The 23,476-nt window shown below is 43.3% G+C and overlaps 1 protein-coding gene across 7 annotated transcripts in view; it reads right to left on the bottom strand.

Annotated features, from left to right (window-relative positions):
• The window catches only part of CHGB (chromogranin B), a 112,051-nt gene that overhangs the window by 86,498 nt on the left and 2,077 nt on the right, over positions 1 to 23,476 (bottom strand). The gene's annotated exons all lie outside the window — the stretch shown is intronic.

The following is a 23,476-nucleotide window of genomic DNA, read 5'->3' as shown; positions in this document are numbered from 1 at the left end:
GCTCTCTGGAATAGCCACTCCACCTACCAGTACCATATTGCCCTAAATCAGTCACCTTAGGTAGCCAGCATTCAGTTGGTAGGTAACACATGGGCACATGGGGGCCAGGCACCAGAATCGGATCTCCACAGAGCTGTAATTTCCATGACTCACATTATTTAATAGCAACTCACCATCAGGGGAACCCGGAGTTACTAAATAACAGCAGCTTCCCATAGATCAGAAAGAAATCTTGTCATTTTAGAGCACAGCATGTTTCACTTTACAGAAATTTAAACAGCAACATGATTCTTGCAAGACCACTGCTGTGGCAATACATGCATCCTCCCTGCCTCCATTTACCCCCTTCCGGTCCCTGTTCACCTGTTTTTGAGGAAGAGGATAGTGTTGGCAAAGACAGCTTTGTTTTCTTTACAATATCCTCATTATTCTTTTAGAAAATCCCTTCATTTCCTGGATAAATTAAGAAATTATTTAGATACTTAGGGTAACAAAAATGCAAGGCCATAGGAACCTGAGAAAGGCTGGGGGGCGGGTAGAAAAATTTGACATAATGGAAGTACTGGTGCAGATTTTTGGGTTTACGTTAGAGGAATTCCACTTTCCACTTCCCTCATAAACATCATGTCTCATGATGCTTCCCTCCCACTCTTAAACTCTGCACTGGCATTTGCTTAGCCGTTCCCTGGCACTAATACAAGTTTCCATAGCAAAGGATGTTAAATGAGACTGCAATCACAAACTTGAGGAACTACTAAGGACTGAAAGACAACTAAACCAGACATGAAGCAGCACAAAAATGCAAAATAACACTGGAATGTCCCTGCTGGGAACTCCCTGTTAGCATTGAGAGATTCTGGGAAAAGTTTCCCTTTAGAAATCCTGCCTTAAGAAAAGCATCCAGAAGTCTATGAGCCACAATTTAAAATCGCAGACTAGATCTGAAGTCCAAAACTGTGACTGGATCAGAAGAGATGCTCTCTATGTAAATATAAAATCCATCTAAAATCTTGTGAAAAATTAGGATAATGTGATAAAACTTAAAAATCTATGACACTTTCCCAGCAGAGCTTTAAGTGGAGCACTGAAACCATTGGCCACCAGAGCTCAAGCTAGCATTGGCTGGCATGATTCATGGACTTCAGTATAAAGAAGGCTTCAGAAATGAATGAAAGCTCTATTGACAACTCTTAATGCCCCTTAAAAGGGCTTCTGTGTAAGAGACCCCCACATATATTAGTAGGAGCACATCATCCAAAGCCAAGTTTAACCCTAATGGCAGCACAAAGAAGACATTCCTTCCACAGGGAGATAACACAGTGATGTCTCCTTGAGTGCCTGAGTAATTTTCAATCCAAACTGGCAAGGGGGAGAAAAAAAATTCTGGCTTTAAAAAAATTTTAGACAAGTAGCAGGTCTCATGCTTCTTACTGGATGGGGTGTCTGATCACTGAGAGCTACTGTGTAGTTTGTAGGGGTGTATATACCTCCTCTCCATGTGTATTGCAAATACCAGGGCTTGTGCTAGTCTCTATGCCATTCATGTTTAGCAGGGAAATCCGAGTCATAAGGAGCAAAACAGGTCTAAAGAGATCATGGGGATGGTCGCAGTGGACGAGGCATTCCAGTTTTAAACAGGGGTAGTGGTAATATGACAAGCTGGTAGAGGGCTGTACCCTCACATTTGTCTCTTACATGAGACTGCTCCATTCCTGGCTGCACCTCAGCCCCCTCCATCATGGTCCTTGGGCTGTTGGGTGCCATTTCAAGCTGGCTCCCACCAAAACCAGCAGTCTCACCCTGTCCCTTGCACCCACTGCAGTGTTCCCCAAGCCCCTCGGCTGAGTCAATTCAGTGTGCAGGACCACCAGCCCAACTTTTCTCCCTCCCCAGCAGGTAAGCTTTGTGTCAGCTAAGCCATCTCACTGTGTAGTGCTAGAAGTGGCACACAGGGTTAGAGGGGCTGCACAACCAGCTTTGGGGAAAGAAGCTGGCTGGCACAGGGGAACCATTTTTTCACCTCCAGCATCTTGCAGGACCTCACTCTTCAGCACAGCAATGATGTCTCTAAACGATTGCCAGCCAAGTGCTCTTGCTGGGCCATTTCTGGTCAGCAAACCCCCAGGGGCTAAAGCCCTGCAGTCCTGCTCACACCCTGTAGTCCTGCTTAGACCCTGCATTTACCATGGCTCAGGATATCCATGCTACATGGCCTGCATGGAAGTGGATCATAAAGACTGCTATAAAGAAGGGATCAAAAAAACCCCAAACCAAACACTTTGGGTTCAACTGCAACAGCCAAGTTTAAGAGACAGTTGCTGAACTGTCACAGGGTAGGGCAAACCCTAGGGCAGGCAACAGAACATGGCCAAACCTGCCCTTTCTGCCCTAAAACGGCCAGGGACTGCTTGCTGAAGCAGCACAGACAGGTTCCAACCAGGGCCACGTGCTCCTGGTGACAGGCGGTGATGCCTGCTCCAGAAAATACACAGCTACATTGGGCCAAGAAATGAGCAAAGGATGGACTTTCACAGTCCAAAAGCTGGTGCCAGCAACCCCCTTGCACTGAAGGCTGTGAATTGATCCCAAATAGCTGCCCAGATTCGCCCTTCTCACCTGCAGTATGATCAGAGAGACAAAAAATCACCATACAGAGATTGCTACTCGTTCCTGTCATCTAGCACTCTCTCTCAGCAAGAAACACATTACCTCATTCAGGAAAGCAAGAATACTAATTCATTAATTTGCAACTTTTTAGTGCTAATGGTACATTTATGTGCCCCTGAGTCAAGTGAAGTGCAGTACACTTTTACATTAGCACTAATAACAGTTGCCCATCCAGCTCCCCTGTGTAACTACAAGATGCAGAATTAATCTGAATTTTCCCTTTGAAAATACAATTTTGTGTCCTGTAAGCCTTTAAAATTACACATAAGGTTCCATCTTCCCAAAACCAAGGACAGGCATACAACTGCCTCCCAGTAACACATCCTGCTTCTGTAGTGCTCCAATTCCTTCCTCAAAGGCCTAGCACACTTTAAATTAAGACATAACACCACCCCCACTAAATTAAAAAAAAAAAAAAAGATGACATATTGTTTACATGGTCTCTTGCCCATTAATCTTTTAGGTTGTACGTGCTGTTTTCTTTCAAATATGGTTCAAGACAGTCATTTTACTTTCCTGCCAAGAAATAACTGACCACTGATTCATTATACTGAATGCCAAAAAGAAGAGCAATCCATAATGATGTAATCTAATAGCTATTTTCTAAAACACATTTAAACACAATTTTTGGACAAAATTAAGCCCAGAATAGGCTCTAGACAATGTACTGCATACCTCCAGGAATGGTATTATATTTCTGGAGGTAACACAGCTTCTGAATTATTGTAGTCATTAGCCTTGACAAACTATAGAAGTTCACACGCTAAAGGCCAGCACAAACTTTAAGCAGGTCTGCATCTATAGGTACTGGACAGACTTGGGAAAGATATGGACAGGGAGGGTAAGACTCATATGACTGATTTTAATCAACACTTAGACTTTCATATTGATTTCTTAGTAGCACAGAAAGTCAGGTTCACTGACCATGATGCTCTTTAGCTCTTTCTCTGCCCTGTACCCTCATGATAGATAGCATCAGAAGTGGGCAAGTATCTTGTCTGCTCGTAGCCCTCGCACATCGCATGCTGCAAGGGGTGTTTTCAGAGCACAGAACTGTCCTTGCAGCTGCCTTGTGTCTAGAGAAAGGCCAGAAGGGTTGCTTGCTGGTGGAACAGCATGCGAGCTGCCTGGGAGCCAGCTGGTAATCTGTTGCCATTTGGGTTCTTCCTTCCTCCCACTACTGGGCTCGTCAGACTTGGTAGTCACAAATCCACAGGCTCTGCCTTAGGTCTTCCTGCAGCAGATGCCAACAGGCGAGATTGTCATCCTATGAGTATTTGGTTGGAAGGGACCCCTGGAAGTCTCTATTCCAACCTCCTGCTCAGAAGAGGATGATTGCCAGGGCTAAATCAGGTCAGCTGCGGCTTTGCCTGGCAGATATTTGAACTCCCTCCAAGGATGGAGGTTCCCCCAAGCCCTCTGGTGATCTGTCCCAGGGCTGTACGCTTCCTTATCAGGAAGTTTCTCCCCAGCATCCAACCTGAACCTCCCAAGCCACAATTTGTGACCTTTGCTTCTTGTTACACCATCTGCCACCACCAAGAAGAGTGTGGCTCTGTCATCTTTTCAACTGCCCTTCAAGAGGTTGGAGGCTACTATTACATTGTCCTTTTGCCTTGTGGTCATGCCAGGACTTGGTTGCTGGCACCAATGATCAGACATTCTTCACAAAGGAGGTCACCAACAACATCCTGCTGGATGCTTGTGAGCACTTGGCACCTTTCAGCTGGAGTCGCCAGTATTTGCAAACAAGCCACGTAGCATCCACGCAAATGGATGCGTGTAGACAGAGCCAAGCAATCACGTGCCTTGAGTCAGGGTGCCAAGGGCAAGGTCCTGTGCCAGGAATCTCTTGGCAGCTGCCTATTCAGTTCCTTTGCATCCCTCACGGAGGGGAGGGGTGGGAGATAGTACTTCTTTGAGCTAAGAGGTTCATCAAGCATCATCATGTAAACAATAAAATATAAAGCCTGTGATGAAGACAAGAAGCATCACTGAAGGATGTCTCTTTCCAGGACGAGGTCAGCTCAGGCATATTCACAGAAATCTTGTGCAAGGACATGCTGAAGGAGACCACTGTGGAGCTAAGCCCAAACAAGCATCATGGGGCAAAGGTCCACTGTTTGAGAAATACTCATGGAAGAAGGAGTGAGAGCATTATTCCCCATATGGGTGTGGACACCACCACTCAATACTCCCCAGTTTTAGTGACAAAGCTCATGGGGTGCCCTTCTTGAGAGGGAAGGAGGAGTGTGCAAGTGTGCAGGCAGGAACCAATGGGAGAGATGGGATGTGAAAGGTAGGACATCAGCAGCACCATGGAGAAGAGGTTTCAGCAGCATACTCACCTACCTGGCAGGTGAAAGGTGTCTTGTTCGGAGAGCGGCTGCCACAGCAAAACCTTCCTCGAAAAGTGAATGTGCCCAACAACACTGTGTCACGGTTGCCTTAGTGCAGACACATCACCTCCTCTGAGGGCAGCCAACAGCTATCAGAACTAGCACTGCCTTTTAGACATGGCTGGAGCACGCTGACCCACATGACTTTAATCCTGTGCTTGAAGCTGTGCGCAGCCTCAAGGAGAAGGGATCAGCCGGGCCCTACAAAAGGCCAGGCCCTCTTCTGTGCCTCCAGAGGCCAGGAAGAAGGAGCTGATAGAAATCAAACATGCCCTAAGAGATGCAAGACAGGAGTCTTGCAGCACAGCAGAACACAGGCTGAATGTCGCTCACACCAAGGCTACCACAGGCACACAGCACAGCTTAGGTCTTCAGCCACCTCCCAGTGCAGAAGGGCGAAGGGGACCAGAAGCAGGCAGCACGAGCATCTCAAATTAGGGAAGAAATGGAGGACAACTAGATTAAATGGTAGAATATTCAATACAGCAAGGGGAAAGGGAACAGCAGCGATATTTAAAATAAAAGAGTAAAATAGGTAACTGAAGGTGGGCAGCCTACCACCCATGACTCAGCACCTAAGATCTTCAGGCTTTTCTTTGAAAGCCATTGGTCTTTTAGGACAAAATCCCAGCAGCAAGGAGCTAAAGCCGCTCCCAAGCCCAAGACTATTTATAAACACTGATTAACTTCTTAAGAAAGCTGTATGCGGCCTCCCTTCTCTGGTAGGAACCTACCTCCCCTAACCAAAGCAGGTACTAAAGGCAGGGCCACAATTCATTAAACCTTTCCAGTCTTGGTATTCTTTGAATGCCAACTGGACAGCATGCCTTATTTACACGTTCCTGCAGAAAAAGAAGAGAAATACTTGGTGTATCCTCGACAAAAAAGGGTTTTAATAGGATTCAGAAAGGTGTAAACAAATTCCCTATTGAGGATTGGGCTGCATTTTAGGGAGAAGTCAGATCCCAAGAGTGTAATTCCTGCCTCCCAGGAAGGAGTCGCCTCAGACTTCCAAGAAAACATTGGGCTGTGATTTGCGCAGAAGGAACTTTATGCATTTTTCTGTGAAGTGACCTAGAAAAGGATGTGAGGCTCCACTAGTAGAGTGTTTAAGCTGTCGCTTATCTATGGAGTGACTTAAACAAGGATGTGATGCTCAGCTGCCAGATAATAGTTTGCTTCAGTGATTTAGTGATTCAAAGTCATTCAAACAGAGCTGCTTGCCTGGCGAGTCAACATTTCACAGAATTTGGGTACAGGATGTGACTCCCAACCACATTGCTGAAGCTGTTTATGAAAAGGAAGAGATTCTTACAAGACTGTAGTTAACCTGATACACTAGTTTTAAAAATATGTCTTTTGTGCCCTTCCAACTGCAATAATCCGAACTGCACTTTGCCAGCTGAGAGTATGATGTAATGCTGAGGAGTGGGCAAAGGATGGGATGGTTTGACTGCACTACTGTGATCTTGGTAAAGTAATTTCATGACCTTGTGCCTCAGATTCCTGCTTGTGAAATAGGAGTGAACTAAAATGTCCTTTCTCCCACAGTGCAGTTATTGTGCCTGTTCATACAGCTAACTTTTCAAGACAGGGGCAGTGCCAAGCAAAACACAGCCCTTAAAGAACAGTAACACAATAATCAATGTCCTGCATTCATTGGCATTGGTTTGCAAAAGTGATTTGGTGGTTATACATAGCTGTGGGCCCAAGGCAAGAATCTTAGAGGGCCTTGGGTTTTCAGAGATGTGGAGAAATCTGCTTTCATATGACGAAATTACAGATGGTCAATAAGATAAATCTATATTTTATTTCCCAAACAAAAAGATTAAATAAAATCCTGAAGTGTCTTATATTCAGGACTGGGAAAATAAATGAAGGCAAAAGGTATTAATCTAAGAGACATATGATTAAAACAAATCTAGGAAGGACAAAAGTTAAAAACCCAGAGACGGTTACAGTCTCATTAAAGAGATAATGAGTTATTATCAGGATGCTTCTGTAAACCCAGTGCATTTTCCACAAGGTGCAAAGTAACTGTCCCCCAGGAGTACAGCTCTTACAAGTAACACTGAGCAAAGGTATTGAGCCCTGCTCCCATGTGCTGGGCACTGGCTCGGTCCCACCACACGGTTCAGCCAGACTGGTGCTACTCAGAGCTGCCTCCTGGCTAAACAGCACAGCCCATGCCACCCACCACACGCCCTGAGCTGAGCTCAGCCAAAACCCAAGTGCTTGTCTGGAGCAAGAAGGGCTTCTTCCTCTTCTAACTCCCGTGTGTTCATGAACAAGTAATTATGTTTACCTTGGAAACTACTTCCATATTTCTTGTGCGTTCACTAATTTCATCTAGGTTGCTAATTTAAGTGCTGTGGATCACATGGGAGAACCGGTAATACGGATGCTAAAAGATCCATTACTGGTTGATGTCAGTTTCCCCCCAATTTCCACTTAAGCAACACTTTAAACTAGGTCAGAGCATTAATTAACTTTTGTATGAAATCTCTCCTCAGCCCATCCTGTCTCCCATTGGCTAGTTAATTAAAATCAGCACCAATATTAGGCTGCTACTTTGCAGCAAAAAAACCTGCTATTAACTATCCTTTGGAGGAATAAATTAATTATGGGTGACTATGTCTTAATGCTCAGCTGCTCTCCTGTAGGTAGAAGACAGAATCCTCTCTGTCCTGCTTGGGTTTCCTGAAGGTAACTGGGTCACAGGAACACATGCCTTGGCTTCACCCTTTGCTGTACTCCAGCTTGACAAATCATTGTGGAAGATAAATCTCCTTAAAACAGAGGCTAGTTTCGTTTCTTCCAGCTTTCTTCTTGAAAACTGGCTCCCTGAGCACCTTACAAGGACAGGGCTGACCCTGGAAAAGTTTGAATTCATGTTTGCAGTGAGCTGGGCTTTGCGTTCATGGAGCAGTAGGCGAGATTCATCTATCTTTACTTGAAATGCCTACTGTGTAGGCTCCTGGGTCTGAGTAAACTGAGCAGATTTTCAGTCAGTGGAGGGCAACAAGCGTGTCTGACTTGCTGCTTACTACCTCCTAAGGGAAACACCTAAACAATTCAGAATTACCCTGTTTTAGAAATCCTTTCTCCTCCCTTGATGACGAGAGGATGGTAAAGAAGATGCTTGGCTGCAGATGGATATTATGTGCAGTGGAACAAATTTTACCCTTAAAAGCAGCCCCTTCTTCCTGGGTAAAATGATGTTTGTGCCCTGTGTTGGCCCTGGGAGAAGCATGGCAAGATCACTGCCTGCCTGAGGGTCTTTTTGCCTGTGAGGTGTAAAATATCTACGTGGCTTCAGGAAGCTGTACCTGAATTCTTGCTGTATTCTATGTGATTAAGCTGTATTCTTGGTCAAGGGAACAGCCACAGCTTCTCTGAATACACAAGAAGACAATATTATTAGTGGCTTGAACTGCACTGACCTGGGTCTGGCTGCTCCAATTCTTCTCCTAAAGTTGGCCAGCCAGGCTGCCACTCCTCCCTTGCTGTGCAAGGATGAGAAGAAAATCAGCTGCAGCTGTTTCCCGGTACAGAGAGACCATGCTTTTTGAAGTCACCCACCATGACAAGAAAATCTCTTTATGAATATAGCTGCCTTTGTTTTGTATGGCAGGAACACAAAAAGAGGCGCTGCTGAGTTTATGTCTGTGGGCTTAAATTTGGCATCTGAACCCTTTCCAGAGCTTTGAAAAAATCTAAGAAAATACAAGATACTATCACAATTTTAGATGTTAAGTGCTCACAGCTGAACTCCAAAGATGTGCGGACAGACAACAAAAGCAAACAAAGGCTTTGGGGTCTGCTGGTTTTGTCTTGTTTCCCTCCCCATTGTGTAAACTTTAGCCATTTCAGCCTCTGCCTTCAGCTAATTCCTTCCCCACTGTGTATTGTATATCTGGCTGCCAGCCCTGTAACTACCTATGCAAATAACCAAATGAGCTGAGTTGTTTGCTGGGAAAAGATCTCCCTGTAACTGTAGTTTCTTCCAGTCTAGCAATTGTGCAGGCCACTCTGGGAACTGTGTCAGAAGGTAGTTACTTCCAGCAACATGGCCCTGTGGCAAGGCTTGTATAAGGCAGCACAAATTGTTGATGCTGGTTCTAGTACATGTTAGAAGCAGAGGGAGTTTTGCCAGTGAGCTCAATGGGAACAGGACTGAGGTTTTGACGAAAAATAAACAGAATCGTTTAACTGACCATGAGATTTTGAGCATTCCTCAAAGTGGTCCTTCCCAAGTTTGCAGTCCTTCACTGGCACTTCAGCTCAGGGCAAGAGAAGCATATGGTGGTTTTTTTTTAAACCTATCCCTAACTCGTTTTTGTTATCTGGCAGGCAAAATTTCAGACCTTTTCTTGATAAGCTTCCAGAAACCAAGGCATGGTTTCTCATGAGGATTGCAGGCTCCTCTGCAGGTGTACCCCAGATGCCTATTGCTTACAGGTATTATCACACCAAGTTAACACCCATGGGACCTTGCCAGTGTTGAATTACCAACTTCTGTGCAGCAATACTTAGGTAAGAATCCGCTTCCTGTTTTGGGATAGGTCTGTGCCACTCAACTGGCAAAACAGTGTTGCTGCTGACTGGTTCTTTAGAAGTATGCCTATAAAATGTCACTTATTTCCTTACCGGTGAATTTAAAAGGTGAAAAAGGCATTTCATGCTTTGGATGTATGAAGAAGAACTGAAGAGATCAAACAGGATAACTTAAAAGGTGGTAAACTCAGAAACACCAAGGCAAGCAGATAGGCTGAACTGGAGATTAAAAGGACAGATGTATTGGAGGTTCTTCTCTAGATGGCCATCAGCACGGTTTCCCTGCAGCTGAAGGAACTCACCTGTGTTGCACCAGAAAACTCCTGGCATTTGAAGGTGCGCATTTTGTGCTGACAATACACTTGAGTCCTAGAATCAGCTACCGTTTTCTCAGTTCTTCACGTATATCTGTTACTGGCAGCATTCAAAGGAATATGCCTTCATGCAGCAGCTCTGGACTGACCACCACAAATTTGCAATCAAATCCAACATTTTTGTCCTTACTAAGACCTTCCCACTGGTAACTGAAGTCCTAATGCAAACATTAGCCTTCTTCCTTCCTTCTTTTCCTCTCTACAGAAAATTGCTGGCAGTTTTTATGAGTTTGTATAAATACAATCTCCTTAAGCAGAAAGAAGATGGTATTTTTAAACCATATTCTAAAAAAGCAGTTCCTTAGGAAAATCTGCAGCATTGCTGCACAGCAGAGATCTGCTTGGGGTGAAATAGTGCTCAGTACTAGGACTTCAACCCATGTGGGCCATTAGGTAGTGGTAGGTCTTTGCAGCGGCTGCCTGTAAGTCTCTGTGAAACAGTGGAGACACCCAGCTGCCTGCTGTCACATCACTGGAGACATCACTGCCTACAACTCACATTCTGGTTGCTTTTCTTAAGCCCACAGAGCACAGTGGCCAGGATGCTGCTCTCACGTGCTGGCCCAGCACAGCTGGAGCCACAGAGTCCAAGAGCTGGATTAAAGTTCTGAGATTTCTAGGAGGGGTCTAATGAGATTTACTGAGCTTTCTGCGTTCTAAAAGCTGCCTAAGTTGCCATCCCAGCTTTCTTTTTACATTTCAATGTTTGTGTACTTTTCTCTGAGGAGCAGGCTGTTTTGTTTGTCTACACCCTTGCTCTACAGGAGCAAAGGCATCCAAGGGGTGCAGGTGGCCTGACTGTGGGGTGAAAAGAGTGAAAATATGATGAAAAGAGTGAAGCTACTATTAAGGTCCATAAAGGTACACTCCTCTATGGTGCCATCACAGCAAACAATATGCATGTTTAATATTGAGAGGAAGGGGCATGATATGCGCTATGGTATGTGCTGTGACGCAGCACTGGGATTTGAAATGATCGCATCTTGCTCCTGGATGAAAAGCAGAACACATTCCCCTGGTGAGCCAGGCATTTCATTTGCATTTCTTTGTCTATTGAGCAAATATATAACACGGAATCTGAGACAAGTGCTTTCTTTTTCCAGTGATTTTTACAAAATTCTCCTTACATTACAAACTCAAAATTTTCTTTACGTTACAAACTCAAAAGTTGTTCACCACTTTGACAAATGAGTAAGAAAACGCACATTTTGGATTGAGAGACTTGTCTTAGGATTTTTTTTTAACTTGTCCAGGAAAACCGCTTCTTCAATTTGAAGAATATTCTGCCTATGCCCTGTGGTCTTCCCTTATCAGCCAGACTTCATAACCATCCTTATCTAAGATACTGTTGTTGTTATGTTAGATAACTTAGAAATGCAAAATATGATGTGGCATTATGTCTGGAAAAATAATAAAGCCAAGCCTATTTACTGCAGTATGAAAATGATTGAAGACAAATATAGCTCCTTCCAAACTCTCAGCGCTCCCAAACTCTTCAACTGTTTCCCAACTTTATCTGCCTTTGTGCAAGATTTGATCACACCACAGGACATAGAAGACACAAAGATTAGACACTTTAGAAGGAAAAAACAGTTATAAACCACTGATTATCCTAGGGCTTGCTCTTCTAACACAATTGCAAGGCAACGGCTGATGCAAGCAATGATAACTACTTCCTCTTGCCTTTTGAATACAGGCAATTGCCGTAGACATGATACCTCACTGTTCATAAAGTAGTTCATGTTTATCTGTTTGCACACTGAGATATGAAGCACCCAAACGTCTGAAAATAGAGTTAAGATCTAACTATTGTTAGATTTCTATTTTCTAAATTAATCATCAATAACATAGCTTATGCTAGTGTTAAATTTAGACACAGCCATTTCTGGCATCCTTCTTGTGTTCTGGAAAAGACACGGTCATTTAGGTCTACCTGCTTTTCCAGATGTAGCCCATTCTTGTGGTGTCCAAGCCACATTCTGAAATTAATTACATCATCTTTGCCAGAAGATATTACTCCTGAACTAATTTCTCTGTCTCTCTAGAACCAGTACCACCTGCCCAAGTAACTGCATAAAAAGTGGGAGTTGGTGGAGCAGGGCTCCACTCCATATCTCCCACATGTTCTCACTTCCTAAACACATCCTCTGCTGACATTGTGGGCACAGATGGGAAAAGTAACACTTCCCTGACTTAACAAACCAGCGGGGGGTTTCTTCTGCAAAGGGAAACCTGCACCAGCTGGCCCTGAGATCACACAGTCAGAGGGGTTCAAATGGGAAGGGACTTCTGGGGGTCATCTGGGCCAACACCCCTGCTCCAGCAGGGCCACCTAAAGCTGCTTACCCAGGGCCATGTCTAGCACTGCTCACGACAGATGGAGAACGGCTGCTTCAACCTGTACAAACATTGGAGGGAGTCCAAGGTGCCAAATAATCTGGCACATTTCAGCCTGATTACACTGATTTCCTTCATCTCCCTTTCCACATCTTCTCTGCTCAAGCTGCTTTCCTCTTGGGCGCAGCTGGCACAGCACAGGCACAACAGTTACCCTGTGGGGAAGAGGACAAAGAAATGGGTAGCATGTTGTGGAGATGACAGAGCCGAAGGCTTTGCCCCTGATGTGTGTGTGAGGTATGTGAGGCTCAAGGGAAGGCTTTGTCTTTTGCCACTGGAGCAGGTCACACTCGGTTCCTGCTGATCAAGCCTGACGCAGTTAGGGCCTTTGTCTGAAGTCAGCGATCGGAAGGCATTGTAACCCTCAGCATTCAATCATTTTGCAAACCCTGGCATCAAAGGAATATATTTGCCTGACACTTCTGCACCTTACCCTGGCATTACGCATGTGACACCAGCCCTCTGCGGTATTGATCAAATTATTTGAAACTGCTGATGGAAAAACTGAGACTTCACCCCTTGAATCGCTTCCTGGGAAAAGGTTCAGAAGATGCTTTATGGGCCCAGGCTTTCTGGCAGAAGAGTTATTCACCCATGGAGGACTCCCCTGGAGAAGAGGGCTGCAGGACTCGCCCCAACACTCCTCCACAGGAAACACAGGAAAGCAGAAAAATGGCTCCATATTTTGCTGTCCCATGTGTCACTGCTCTTCCCTTCCCAATACAGTGTCTGCTCTGCTTGCGGTATTAAGGAGGGAGGGTGCCTGTGGATAAACGACACCCCTGTGTGAACAAACACGGGCCACAGAGTGATAAGCGTGACTGCCCTGGAAACTGCTATGCCCTAGGAATGAAGGTCCTGGATTCAGCAAAACACGATAAACATACTAATTTTGAAGTGCATAAGTGCTTACATTGGCCTTGTAGGATTTACTGACCTGGAGAGGAGGGATTTACTGACCTGGGGACGAGGACAGGGTCCTCTCTCCCATGACAACTGTGGGTACTGTCTCCATGATGTTCCCAACCCTTATCCTCCGGGAAAGAGGCGTTCAATGTAGAAGTCACTACCAGGTCTCAAGAGGATGAGAGACCACAGTATTAAAGCCTAAACTAAAGCACACTGAAGTCAACACCTGCTCATTGATGGCTATAGATGCTGGATCAGGACTTTAGCAAATAACTAATTACTTCTTGAGTTCGGGACAGCTGTGTGGAGTACTTGTAGGAGACTTGTACACATGCTTTCCAGTTAATTTATTCACACAAACAATCCTCCATTGTGCAAACAGTCCTATTAAACAGAAGCATTACTTAAGCCCTGAAATAAGATGCAGAGTAAACAAAGTATGATATTGCAGCTATGAATTAATGTCTAGCAACAGGCAGACAATGAATTCAGGATGGCCGTGAGTTACATGGCTTCGCTGTCTCCTGAGCTTATGAGCAAAACTGTTCTCAGTTCAAAGCTATGGTTCTGTTTTTAAACATAGCTACTGTCCAAAAGTTATGGCTGAGGTTGTAATCTATCTGTGATGAGGCAAATAAAGGTGACAATGGCATAGGGAGCATAAAGTTTTGGCAGGAGCTTAGTGTGCAAGTTGCTCTCCCTGCTATCTTGTCAGCTAGCACCAATTTTACTTTTTATTTTTTAATGTGCTTAATTTCTTTTTGCCCAGTTCCCTAAGCAAGTTGAGGTTTACATGGCTCGGTTGTGTGTTTATATTTTTCTGCTTTCCAGTACATTCTGAATCCATCCATTGGTTCTGGACTATATTGACAAAGTGGCAAGGGCCTTTGGGATCTGTGTTGGAAGCCTTGCAGAAGACATTTTGCTTGAGGAGCTGGTGACCACGAGCAGACCATGCCTGCCCTGCCAAGCTTTGTGCTCAGGGCTTGAGCAGCTCATACATTAGAATGAGCAGCCGCTGCGAGGGAACCTGCTGGAGTGCCCAGGGCCAGCCTGGGCTGTGCACTGGTGGGCATTATGACAGCAGTAACAGCCCAGGCTGTCAGGAGAGGATACCTGGTTTTGTTTGTTATGCAAACTAAAAGGTACCACGGCATGGGACAGAGGCAGAGCCTCTCCACAGATGGGATACGCACAGCAGCCCATGGGAAAATCCAGTTGGGGTCTGTCCCATGCTACTTGCAAGCCAGATTCCCAGCACCTGAAGGGATGTAAGATTTACTTGCAATCTGTATTCCTATTTTTATTCAATTGTACTAAACCAACTATTTTATTATGCCACTTGTTGGAATTTTCTTAACCAAGATCTGGAACAAGCCCTGCATCATCGTCCCCTTTTGCCCTCCCAGCTACACAGAACAGGATCTTAATGTCCTAGAACACAAGGTGCACAGTCAGGACAGGAGAGGGCTGAGCTCATGGGCCACTGCTGAGGGTAAGCCTGCAGCACGAAATCAATCCTCAAAACACAGATGTGGGAAAGAGATGCTGACAGTCAGACTTTTTTAGCTCCATAGTCTGTAATATTTAATTTTAGAAATATCGTTTTAACTCAGTTAATAAATTTAAAAACACCTCTGAGCAGTACAGTCATTTCGTGCAACTGTTTGAGTTGGAAAACCAAGATATCTTTGTTTTGTTTCTGTAATAGTTTGCAAAATGTTTTCCTTATTGGAATAAAAAGGATGTTCTGAATATATATTTTTCCAGAAACATCTGCGGTGTGTGAAGGTCTTTGACAAAACAAACCATAACTACTCAGATTAGGAAATATTAAAGGTCTGGAGCATGTTGCAAAATAAAGTAAACAGAAATAAACAGGAAATAAGTGAATGAGTAGCCACAGCATATTAAGGTCAGTTCCCCTTGCTTTGGATTTAAACTGTATCCTTTCCCATTATGTATTTTTTCCAGGAATTTTTCTCTCTCTTTTTTGGCAACTGCTGCTTTTCGTTTCCTGCTTTAATTGAATTATCCCCTTCTATCCTTAAGAGAGTTTGATTATCTCTGCTCTGCAGCTGAAAGTGATGATCCCTATGCACAAGACACAAATTGTGTTTCAGAGTATGTCAAACCCTGGTTCATTTACTGTATTTTTAATTACTTTGATTTAATTCAGCCTGACTTTTGGCTTGGTTCAGGATCATTTGCAGAAGATCCATGGGATAATGGAATTTGAAAGCTAACAACAGTTTGTTGAGACAAGGCAGTCCACCTGTCTCAGAATCAGCATGCTCTGTTCAAAACCCTCCTAGTAGTTCCATTTCTGGGTAAAAAAGAATGGGGTTTTTCAAGTGCCTTTTAACACCCATTCCTTAAAAAATTCCTCATTTCAGTCAGCAACTATGAACCTTTGCAGATTTTGACTGCATGCACACAGTCCTGGGACCCGACACAAAAAGAGAAATCTACTGAAAGATCACACTTGTTTCTGCTATTTGGTTCTCAGCATTCATTAATCTAAGAGACCTCACTGTGGCCTTTCAATATTCAAAAGAAACATGGAGAGAGACTTTTTACCAGGGCTTGTAGTGACAGGACACAGGGTAATGCTTTTAAACCGAAAGAGGGTAGACTTAGATTGGACATGAAGAAGAAATTCTTTATGATGATGAAGCTGGTGAGGTGCTGGCACAGGTTGCCCAGAGAAGCTGTAGATGCCCCATCACTGGACGTGTTCAAGGTCAGGTTGAACAGGGCTTGGAGCAATCTGGTGTAGTGGAAGAAGTCCCTGCCCACTGCAGGACTAGATGATCTTCAAAGCTCCCTTGCAGCTCCAACCATGCTGTGATTCTAACTCCATTGAACAAAGGTGAACGTTTAGTCTCCAAAACATCTTTTGAGCGTCATACAATCCCTTAATACAGTTCATGTTCTGAGCCCCCAGGATACTAGAACTCTGGTTTGCTTTAATAATGTTAAAAACTACTTCAGCTTTAAAGTGATATAACTATTTGTGGAGCAATGCTTTGAAGGGAAACAGCAGAAATAATTACAGTTTCATCCTGTTCTGGAAGAGAGCAAAGACACACACACCCCCCGCCCCGGCTTGCCATTAATGCTAAAAGAGATCATTTCTGTGCTCTCACACCGCCTCTCATGCTTACACATTTATTTGTACTTTAAAAATATGAAAGTTTTGTAATACAATGCACAACTGGTCAAGATTCAACACTAGCAGATTTTAAAGGCAAGTACTTTTCCGCTGTGGAAGGAGGTGGGTGCTGTTTATGGGGCAGCATGCCTCTCTGCAACACAGTCCACTCAAGGTAATCGTTAATGAAATCCCCAGGAGCCTCAGACTAACCTCCCTGCAAATCAGTGGGGCTTTTTGCAGCCCAGAGAAATACAAGGTGCAACAAAAAGATGCTTTCTGCCCAAATGGTTCTCTACAGTAACTCATGCAACTCAAGTCTTCAAGTGACTGATAGTGACACAAACCAGTGCCCCATTTGCTGCCAGGAGCCCCAGTGGGAACACACTGTGCTTCCTGGGGTGCTGGCCTGGGCTCACAATGACCAAATTCAGCCTGGGACTGCAACACAGCTCTTCCTTGCTGGGAGCCTTCCCCATGGATTATTTTAATCATTATTTCACCTGACCTCTCCACAGTGTCAGGTTCCGAAAGGAAGTGTTGCAAGACAACATGGAAGGTTATTCCTTCAGCAGTTGTTTTCCAGAGACATGCAGTTTCCTCAGATCATGAACAGTGGCCAGGCTTCATGGCTGGTCTTGCCAGCAGAGCTGCCAGCTCTGACCAAACTCACACACTGCAGTTAATCAGACATCTGTGTGTGTGGCCTGCCTGCAGCTTTGTCTGTGCTACCCCTGTGCACAGGCTTGAGATCAGGCCAGTACTTTGGCACACCTTGATCTCTTTCAGTCTCCCAGCTGAGAGCAGCTGGGGAGATTTTCAGTGCTTTTCTGTGATTCACACCAACAAACCATCTAGCTTGAAGATATCAGTACCTTGCACTAGTTACAGCCTAGATTTTGCTACTATTAGTCCTGGTACTCTTTTATTTAGTGTGTGAGAGTGAGTGAGTGAGTGTGTGTTTGAGTGAGTGTGAGTGTGTGTGTGTCTCTCTCTCTCAATAATCCAAAAGGTTTTGTACATGTCTGGGGTGAACCTGATATACCAGTTTCTGCTGCTGTTAACACAAATGCTGTGCATTGTTCAGCTTTACAATGTGTAATTTTTATCACTGATCTTGCATTTTTTGTAGTGGTTGCTCTTAATTTTTAAAGCTTTTGACTAAAATGTGAATGACAAAGTTGTGACAGGTTCACATGGAGACAGCCACTGAGAACTGTCAGACTCGGCAGGAACAACAAGACCTACTCACAAGTAAATTTGTATTTGTAAAACAAGGTGTGTTCATCTTCAGTTACATACATCTCTCTGTATCTTCAGAAGTTTTGAGATGGAAGTTCTTACCTACTCCCAGCAAGGAAAATGAGAGTCAGAATTGCTCCAAAAGGTTTCTTGGTTTGTATCTCATTAGCCTTAAAAAAAAAAGATCTCATTTTTGGACATTTTCAATGCTGTGGGCAGAATAGGCACATTCTGTTTACAAGCGCTATTGGCTGAGCAGGACAGAGACAACCAAGAATGCAGAGTAGGTGTAAAGTAAGTAACATGTTCTCCTTTTTTCCTACAGAAGTCCTCTCTGAGTTCGCTCGCTGATAGCCGTCTGTTTTAAACCTGAAGTAATAAATGCCTCTGAGATGCTTTTTCTACAACTCCATTGTTGCAACAAGCAGTGTCCTGGCAGCTAGAGGATTCACCTTCCAGCTGCTGATGTCCCCACTTGTGCCAAGACAGCTTTAACATTCATCCAACCTATCTTTGAATTGTTTCAGCTCCCCAACCCAAGGCAGAACTAATCTAATTACAAAAATAAACAACAAACCAAAACAGAAACAAACAAAATACCCACTCTCTGACAGAGAGCTGGCATAGCTCTGTGAAAGGTTAGACAAGGGCCAGAGGGAGAACAAAGGGCAGCAGGAGTGCAAGAGCAGCTGCAGTAGAGCCAAAACGCTGCAGCCAGATGCTAGACTGGCTTAGGCAAGGGACACCCTTAGCTTCTCCTCAGGCTGAGCTCTGCTTACAAGGAATTGTGTCCCTGGGGTACGGCTGCATTCCCAGGAACAACAGTGCAGTAAAGCTAGGTATCAGTTCTCCTGCAGTAACCCTAATTAATACGTATAAAAAGGAAGAAATACCAGTTACAGACAGGATTCTGCACCCTTAAGGAATTTCATGTCAATAACTGAAACGTAAACATGTTTCTCTGTCACTCTTGGTATGTGCAGCAGATGGAGAAGAAATAACAGTGATAAAGGATAGGAAAAGCTAACATTTTACCCTATTGAATTTGAGGTCTCCCACTTACTTTCTCCCTAAAAGTATATTCAGTACAGGCACAGGTCAAGAAATGTCAAGTCTGGAAGCAGAGAGCTTCAATGGACAACAAGAAGTGGCATATTCCTGCCCCTCTTGGGCCTTTTGGTGTTCACATGGGGGGGGGGGGGGGGGGGGAGGACAGTGGTGCTCCCAGTGCCCATGAAACACTGGGCACCACCACACCACAACTCCACATTATTGCTAGCCCTGGCCTGAGGCGTCCAAAGGAAGCACTTGTATCACTGCTCTTGTTATCTGGCAAAGCACAACATTCAGCTTCACATTTAATTTAAAGCACAAACATGACCTTTGAATGGCACCAGAAACAAACCTTCCTGCTGTCATAGGAAACCCCATCTCCCCTTATCTTAGGGCAGGTGCTCCTCCCTACTGTTGAGATTAAATAAACCCCAACAGAACAAATCAGAAAGAGAGAGAGAGGAAGGGAGGAAGAAAGAACTTCATCTCTGTCAAATTCCTGAGCCACTGTTGTTCTCAGTTTGCTGGCCACCCTCGCCTCTGACACAGTGAAATGGGTGCTGCTGGCAAAAGGAGCATGGAAGGTCTTGAATACAATTTGAGAGACAATGAGATGGAGATTGTAACAGCTGAAGATTTTGTGCAAGAACACAAGAGAATGGCTTGTAATTGGCATGCAGGCAGAGCTAGGAGTTCACAGAATAGCACATATACATTTATATATACAAAAGTAAAACAAAAGTTATGTATATAACCTGCTATATAAATTATACAGACACATAAAACTTACTATATAACTTTGGTTAGTCATCTATAAAAAATCAAAGAAGTTTCATAACTGTAATTGACTTGGGCCAGTTTAAATGCGGTGCTTTAATGGTCTGGCACTTTAGTTCTTTACGTGTTTCACAATAAAGCTTATCCTATGCATAACATCTTTCATTTCAGAAACTGCAAACCAGCTTAGATCAAGCAGCAAATCATGCTCAGGCACCCTGAAGATTAATTATAGTACGTCTCATTTCTAATCCAAATCTCATGTCTCAAATATTGTATTAGCACCTGGGTTTTTTTGGGGAAAGTTTTCTGTTGTAACATTGTCTACCACTGGTGCAAGATGATACATAAAAATTAAAAAATGACAGATTTTTCTACAGGATAAAGTGAAATATCCGTAACTATTCTTTTCCTTGTTATAAATTTGATAATTGTTAACAGTAGCCACGTAAGACTTTCATTTTATATTTACGTTATATTTGGTGATGATCTCCACCTTTCTGGTGTGTTGCCACATTTGCTACCAGCACACCTAGTCCTTGCATTAGGCAATAGTCTCCCCTGGTCAGAGAAATCTGAGCTATTGCAAATCTAGATTAGCATTCCTCCCCTCCCTCCACACCTTTTTCTCACCTTCTAGGCTTCCCTACTGTAGGTATTTAAAAAGCTTTGAACACAGCCTTATCTTCTTGCTTAATTCTTACCACCCACTTCTCTGATGCGTTTCTGTGCTCCCTGACTACTAACTCATTCACAGAGAAAACCAGATTACATTATATTACAGTATACATTACAGAGAAAATGCCATTGCACAACAGGCCTGTTCCTAATAATCCTTTCTCATAATTCTCCATGAGACTGAGAGGGGTTTGCCACGCTAATAGCAGTTCTACTGTCTATTCTTCCAGACTCTTAGAGTCACTTTTCTTTAGTGCCTGTAAATTGTCCAGACTTCACATTAGATAATGACACAGCAATACTCTGTGCCAGAGAAAAGGTCAAAGTGTGTTTTCAAGAATAAGTGATTCTACAAAAAGATAAAACAAAAGCTAACAAGATACTAAATGCCTAATGCTGTGCATTCATTTGCATGATTTTACCAGCTCTTTTTATTCACACTAAGCCATCAGAACCAGAACAACTGCAGAGAAATCAAGTGCAGTAAAGTAAGGAGCACAATTAATCTAAATACATGCAGCCTTCACCAGCTGTGAGCACCGATGTTGGTATAACCAGTTCACTGGATGTGATAATGCAAACTATGAAGGAGGAAGCAGCACATCTATAATTTCATGTTTTCAATCTTTATAACTATTTATAGTATGAATGAAGCTTCATTTGTAGGTTGCATCTATAATTCTGGCAGCTGAAGAAAATATTACATTGGCTACGGTAACAGACATAAAATGTCAAAGGTATTTCCTCGTGCCTTTTTAGTACAGGTTTGCTAGTGTATTCTATGCATTAGCCTCAACCGCTTATTTCCTGCACTTGGGCAAGTATCATTGTCACTAATCACAAAAACCGGGCTGCATAGGTCTCATAGGGCTTTGTGTCTCAACTAGGACAGCCGCAAGGCTACTTACTTGGATATTCTGCCTATGGCACACACTGCCTTCACCACTGCTTCATACCCTGTCGTGGCTGGAAGCAAGGTACAGTTTTAAAGCAGCCACCACAGTGTTTGAGGAGGCTGCACACGTACTGCATCTTTTAGCTCTTTCACTCCTGCTCAGCAACTGCATCACAACAGTATCATTGACAGAACAACAACAAAACAATTTGTCAGAGAGTACTGGCTAAGTACTAGTAATTCTTATTAAAATGCTATTGTGGAAAGGGGAAAACATGCTTTCCAACATGTGCAGACATAGTTTAAATAGAATTTGTGTCTGCACACTTGAAATGGGTCTTGTAGCTTTGTCTTTCTGATCTCTTTGGGACTTTTGCAAACAGCAACTTGATTCGACTCCAGTTACGTGATATAAAACCCCCATTCCATTTGTTTTGCTATGTAAACAAGAAAAGCAGACCACTAATCTTAACTTTTTGGACAGATATACGAGAGTCTTATAAACTCATCTACATGCTCTAATTACTGTACAGTTTTATATTATCTTAAGGAGTAGCTGAGACTTGTCTGCTGCGTCATGGCAAAGTATGACCTTATCTGATCCAACCATATTGAAGCAACTCCTTAAGGGGGGGGTGGGGGGGGAAGACAGTGGCAAGCTTAATTAAATGTAGACTTTTTTTACCCAAGACATAAAAATATTTCCCATCCCACCCTTTTCCTACTTTCTTTATGCTGAACACAAGCTTAATCCTCATTCTTAATTAGTTGCTTTTGTTTTATTCAGCAAGACCAAGGAGGAGCGCAGTGGAATTACTTACAGAAATAAAGTTATTAAAATTTGTATTTCAATGAAAGGCTTAAGAACAAAGCAAGACGTGGATCTCACAGGTTGAGGCAAAGCAGAAAGCAGAAGATGCGCCTCAACCCAAAGAGCAATCTTACTGATGCAATCATGGAAACATTAATTGTTTAGAGAAAAGAATCATACAGCTAAACAAAATTTCTTCCCTTTGGAAAGCCTTATCAATTACAGAGTGAAACACATAATCTCTGATCTTGACAAACTCAAGTTACTTTTTGTCGTGGTTTAACCCCGGCTGGCAATCAAGCACCACGGAGCCGCTTGCTCACTCCCCTCCATCCAGAGGGATGGGAAGGAAGATCGGAAAGGAATGTAAAACTGAAAGGTTGAGATAAGAACAAATTAATAGATAAAGCAAAAGCTGTGCACAAAAGCAAAGCAAAGCAAGGAATTCATTCACCACTTCCCATGGGCAGGCAGGTGTTCGGCCATCCCCAGGAAAGCAGGTCTCCAGCACCAGTAATGGTGACTCAGGAAGACAAACACCATAACCCCAAACGTCCCCCCCCCTCTTCCTTCTTCTTCCCCCAGTTTATATACTCAGCATGATGTCATATGGTATGGAATACCTCTTTGGCTAGTTTCGGTGACCTGGCTGTGTCCCCTCCTAATTTCCTGTGCCCCCCCCAGCCCTCTCACTGGCAGGGCCCAAGGAACTGAAAAATCCTTGATTTAGTATAAACATCACCCAGCAACAACTAAAAACATCAACATTGTTCTCACATCATAGCCAAGACACAGCACTGTACTAATTACTAAGAAGAAAATTAACTCGATCCCAGCTGAAACCAGGACACCTTTAAAGAAAAAACTAGTCCCTGAAAGTTGCCATGAGAAATTACGATGTTTAGAATTGGCCATTTCCCTTATTGCAGCATAGTAATTCCTATTAATGTGCTACCCAAATGAATAAATCTATACTACTTTAAGATACCCGAAGAATTAAGGAATGGTTCATTTCACAGAATTTCAGCTTTTAGCCGAAATCAACCACATAAGTTTACAAGGAGAAAAGGAGAATTCTCTACGCATTTCTATTGAGCTGATTATATTAGCTTCTCTTATCTTAGTGAGGTAGGGAGATGTGCACCTTTAATAAAATGAACACATAAGTATTTCTTGAATTCATTTAGAGCCTAAACTGCAGGTTTTAGCTATAATGAATTATTGTATGAAATGCAATAGTTTTGACTGGATACAGGCATTTTTTTGCAATAGATTAGGGCTGAAAGAGAGCAAGTGTTATACTTCCAGTTTTTAACAAAAATTTAATGGTACAATTTTATAGCATGACTGTCACCATACCAAAGACCCATATTGGAGAAATATAACACACCAAAGCATGCTTGAAAATGTTCAATTCTATTCCAGCTTTATAACAAATTACTTGAACTAATAAATCTTTAAAATGGGCAAGAGAAAAACAAGGAGGCAATTATTTTTCTGAATAGTGTTTTCCCTAAGGTTTCTTCTTCCTCTTTCTTCAGCTTACTGTTGATTACACCTGTA

The sequence above is a fragment of the Falco peregrinus genome, chromosome 7 (assembly GCF_023634155.1).
Source record: "Falco peregrinus isolate bFalPer1 chromosome 7, bFalPer1.pri, whole genome shotgun sequence".
Classification (NCBI taxonomy): Eukaryota; Metazoa; Chordata; class Aves; order Falconiformes; family Falconidae; genus Falco; species Falco peregrinus.
Note: the sequence above shows the minus strand (reverse complement) of the source record. Positions and strands in the feature narration are given on the sequence as shown.